At 45.9% G+C, this 4,882-nt stretch overlaps 1 long non-coding RNA gene across 1 annotated transcript; it reads right to left on the bottom strand.

The window, feature by feature from the left end:
• Positions 1 to 342: 342 nt before the first annotated feature.
• Positions 343 to 1,141, bottom strand: LOC148380361 (uncharacterized). Its single transcript, XR_015855198.1, has 2 exons — positions 1,013 to 1,141; positions 343 to 645 (listed from the first exon to the last, which is right to left on the bottom strand). It is a non-coding gene; the product is annotated as an uncharacterized LOC148380361 (long non-coding RNA).
• Positions 1,142 to 4,882: the final 3,741 nt, after the last annotated feature.

Genomic DNA, 4,882 nt, shown 5'->3' on the forward strand with positions numbered 1-4,882 from the left:
TATCAGGTAGAATGGTTTGCCATCACGTTCAACAAAATATAGAAACTTTCCCACTCTCATAAAAACGTCCTGTGTTCATCTACATATTTTCGTTTTGCTGTGCATCTTTTCCCTGCCTTTTTGAGAGCGCAATTGACACTAATAGTTTACTGGAATGTGTTTGCCCATCCTACTTTGTGGAATTTCACCACATGCGCTTTTGACGAAAATACCAAATTGAACTCAAGTGAAGCCAACACGCACAACCCCCCCCCCCGCCCCCCGCCCCCCCCCACACACACACACAAATGTTGATATGAACATAAAAGAGCCGCATGAATCCAAGCAAAGAGGCACATGCGGTTCGGGAGTTGCGGCTTGGCCAAACCTGTACTATACAACTTTATTTGTATAAAAATTTCACAACAGCTGTCACACAAACAAAGCGGGAAAAACCGAAGACGTGCGTGTTCCGCCCATGTTGGATTTATTTGCACCTTTGAAAAGACACCGTATTTCTGCAGATGTGGCAAAGAGTACTTTTGGGCATCTGAGACGGAAGGATGTCCAAAGCATCACGTCACCTGCTCTGGTAGGCATGGTGGTGGGACGTTGAGGTCAACCGCTTTGGGGTTGGCTGAATCTTTGGTCGCAGGATGCCACACACTTGAAGACAGAAGCAGAAAAGCAGAGCTAAATGCAAAATGTACTTACCGGTGACTCCAATTTTTCCCCCCTGAAGAAATGGATGGACGGGTGGCCCCGGCTGGCCGTTGGGACTCTTGTTATTCTGACCCTTTTTAGTGCGCGTTTGGGGCAACGACCGTTTTTTATGGCGCTCTCTTCTGGTTCAAGAGTGCCCTGCATGTGAATTTCCCTTTCCTGCGTTCTGATTGGATGAGCGCCGGTGTGACGCGGTGCCTCTGTCACCGTGGCGGGGGGTATACGTCGGCATCGATGCGTCTGCCAACGTCTGAGACCGGCTGGCAGTGTATCGGAGGTGTCGAGTGCGGTGACGCTGGAGCTCACTCACAAGCTGGTGTTAGGGCCACAGAATGAAGGCCAAGGAGAAGAATAGAAAGAGAAACAGAAACTTCTCCTCCAATTTTTTGATTTGTCTCTTCTGAGCTTCGATGAATTCTTTCAACTCTTTGTTCCTCTTTGAATTTTGGCGAGAGTTCAGCCTATTGACGTCATTTCCGCGGCACACGCCTGCGATGTAATACCCGCATATCTGAAACGGCAAAGTTAAGAGTAGAGTTAAATAAAGTTTTTAATCAACGCAATAATTTACAACCGTTGACCAGTCGAAATAATCGTCGAAATTTGGCGTCTGTGGCTGGAAGCAGAAGCCGAGTTCGACGTTCCTCCCAAACGCCACACTCCCTCGCTTTTCAGGGCTAAAAAAAACGTATTTTTCAAAACAATGAGTTGTAATTACCTTGTACGCTCTAGACGGTCAAGTTGCAAGCTGAAAACGAAAATATTTGTCTTGTTAGTCGTCGTGTTACTAACCGCTGTGTCTTGTTTGCCAGCATTGCCGCTTTCCTACTTCCTGTTGCAAGCCACGCCCAAGGATTATAATTTTGCCGTGAGTTCCGCCTATTGACGTCATGTCCGCGTCACATGACTGCAACGTAGTATTATCTAAAACTGTTTGTGCGGTATTGTGTTGTTCTGTGCGCTATTGTGTTGTTCTGTGCGGTATTGTGTTGTTCTGTGAGGTCTCGTGTTGTTCAGTGCGGTGTCGTGTTGTTCAGTGCGGCGTCGTGTTGTTCAGTACGGTGTTGTGTTGTTCAGTGCGGCATGGTGTTGTTCAGTGCGTCATGGTGTTGTTCAGTGCGGCATGGTGTTGTTCATTGCGGCATGGTGTTGTTCAGAGCGGGATGGTGTTGTTCAGTGCGGCATAGTGTTGTTCAGTGCGGCATGGTGTTGTTCAGTGCGGCGTGGTGTTGTTCAGTGTGGCATGATGTTGTTCAGTGCGGCATCGTGTTGTTCAGTGCGGCATGGTGTTGTTCAGTGCAGCATGGTGTTGTTCAGTGCGTCATGGTGTTGTTCAGTGCGGCATGGTGTTGTTCATTGCGGCATGGTGTTGTTCAGAGCGGGATGGTGTTGTTCAGTGCGGCATAGTGTTGTTCAGTGCGGCATGGTGTTGTTCAGTGCGGCGTGGTGTTGTTCAGTGCAGCATGGTGTTGTTCAGTGCGGCATGGTGTTGTTCAGTGCGGCATGGTGTTGTTCAGTGCGGCTTGGTGTTGTTCAGTGCGGCATGGTGTTGTTCATTGCGGCATGGTGTTGTTCATTGCGGCATGGTGTTGTTCAGTGCGGGATGGTGTTGTTCAGTGCGGCATGGTGTTGTTCAGTGCGGCATGGTGTTCAGTGCGGCATGGTGTTGTTCAGTGCGGCATGGTGTTGTTCAGTGCGGCATGGTGTTGTTCAGTGCGGCATGGTGTTGTTCATTGTGGCATGGTGTTCAGTGCGGCATGGTGTTGTTCAGTGCGGCATGGTGTTGTTCAGTGCGGCATGTTGTTCAGTGCAGCATGGTGTTTTTCAGTGCGGCATGGTGTTGTTCAGTGCGGCATGGTGTTGTTCAGTGCGGCATGGTGTTGTTCAGTGCGGCATGGTGTTGTTCAGTGCGGCATGGTGTTGTTCAGTGCGGCATGGTGTTGTTCAGTGCGGCGTGGTGTTGTTCAGTGCGGCATGGTGTTGTTCAGTGCGGCATGGTGTTGTTCAGTGCGGCATGGTGTTGTTCAGTGCGGCGTGGTGTTGTTCAGTGCGGCATGGTGTTGTTCAGTGCGGCATGGTGTTGTTCAGTGCGGCATGGTGTTGTTCAGTGCGGCTTGGTGTTGTTCAGTGTGGCATGGTGTTGTTCAGTGTGGCATGATGTTGTTCAGTGCGGCATGGATTTGTTCAGTGCGGCATGGTGTTGTTCAGTGCGGCATGGATTTGTTCAGTGCGGCATGGTGTTGTTCAGTGCAGCATGGTGTTGTTCAGTGCGGCATGGTGTTGTTCAGTGCGGCATGGTGTTGTTCAGTGCGGCATGGTGTTGTTCAGTGCGGCATGGATTTGTTCAGTGCAGCATGGTGTTGTTCAGTGCGGCATGGTGTTGTTCAGTGCGGCATGGTGTTGTTCAGTGCGGCATGGTGTTGTTCAGTGCGGTATCGTGTTGTTCAGTGCGGTATCGTGTTTTTCAGTCCAGTATCGTTGTACTGTTCGTATTGTGTTGTGTTGTTCGTAATGTGTTGTGTTGTTCGTATTGTGTTGTGTTGTTCGTATTGTGTTGTGTTGTTTGTATTGTGTTGTGTTGTTCATATTGTGTTGTTCGTATTGTGTTGAGTCGTTCGTATTGTGTTGTGTTGTTCGTATTGTGTTGCCTCTAACACTTGGCCTCTAACACTTGGCCTCTAACACTTAACTTCTATAACTTAGCCTCTCGCACCTAGAAGGTTAATAAATAGGAAGGAAGGACTCACCGGTGACGTCTTCGCCCACGTCCAAGCGTTGTACTTTGTATTTTCATCCTTCTGACAGTGGAAAACATATAGCCAACAAACACCGTGGAACCTAAACAAATGAAAGAAAACTATCATTTGGCCACAACCAACATTCACAGATACAACACAATGTGACGCGCGGGGTTGAGGTTAAAGGTTGAGTGAAGGGCCCTCGTTTTAAACTACTTTTTTGAAAAGGCGTGGGAACAAGTTAGACGTATTTAATTTATTTAATGGGAAGTAGTAAGAACTATTGAATTTATTCTATGTATTGTATTCTATTGTATTGTATTCTGTTGTATTCTTTTGGATTGTATTCACACTAACCCCACTAAAACTTCAGCCTACAAAAACTATCCTCTGGCACTTAGCCTTTAACACTTAGCCTTTAACACTTAGCCGAGAAGGTGAATAAATAGGGTTAAAGGTTGAGTGAAGGGCCCTCGTTTTAAACTACTCTTTTTAAAAGGAGTGGGAACAAGTAAGACGTATTTAATTTATTTAATGGGAAGTAGTAAGACTTATTAAATTTATTTAATCTACTTTTCTTCCCAGGCAAAATTTGATGTGCTGCAATTCCAAATTTTCAAAGTGAATGAAGGAATGAAGTCCTTTAAATTATGATTTTGCATAAATACTAGGCATAAACACAAAATTTTTAGGTTACGGATTTTAGTTATTGATCTGACTCCAAATTGCGATCAACACTTAACACATAAATTGCTATGTCCTAATCCACACACTGGCGCACCTAACAATTTTGCGAGTTCGTTCTGTCAAAGAGAAGACCAGTAGATCAATCAGACCAAATTTACCAATTGTTTATTCCTGACAAAGCGCACTAATACAAGCCTGGGTCCCGGGTCCCTCACACTAAAACTCGTGCGTTTTTGTGACCACCAAAAGACGACACATTCTTCCGGGTTGCCCAGTTTTGAAGAAACACAATATGAATATTAAAACATGCAAAATATTGTTAGATGACTGGTCGATGGCCATCTCCTCCCCGTCCAGGTGTTGCTGAGGTCAGGCGGTTGGGTTTTCCCCGCGAAGCCCGGCCACATAGACGTGCTGTTGTTCTCATTTCTCACCGACCTTGAGGTGTTCTCATCCGGTACTTCCTATCTGGGCCTATTCCACAACACTTCGAAGAAAACAAGTTCATGCAGTTTGCCTGCACATACTTCGCCACCCACCAATCCACACGAGCATTCCAATACTAGATATTAATATGATTATAAGTTTAACACAACTTTAAAAAATATGTTTGCAAACTCCCGAAAGCACATTTCCCTTTCCCTACGGCACAAAATGGGCATACTTTACTTGTTTGAAAAGGACTGGTTACAAGAAAGACTTTTTTAATTTATTTAATGGGAAGAAGACTTATTTAGTTTAACTGATCTATTTTT

This window comes from Syngnathus floridae, chromosome 21 (genome assembly GCF_059516105.1).
Source record: "Syngnathus floridae isolate MCC-2025c chromosome 21, RoL_Sflo_1.0, whole genome shotgun sequence".
Classification (NCBI taxonomy): Eukaryota; Metazoa; Chordata; class Actinopteri; order Syngnathiformes; family Syngnathidae; genus Syngnathus; species Syngnathus floridae.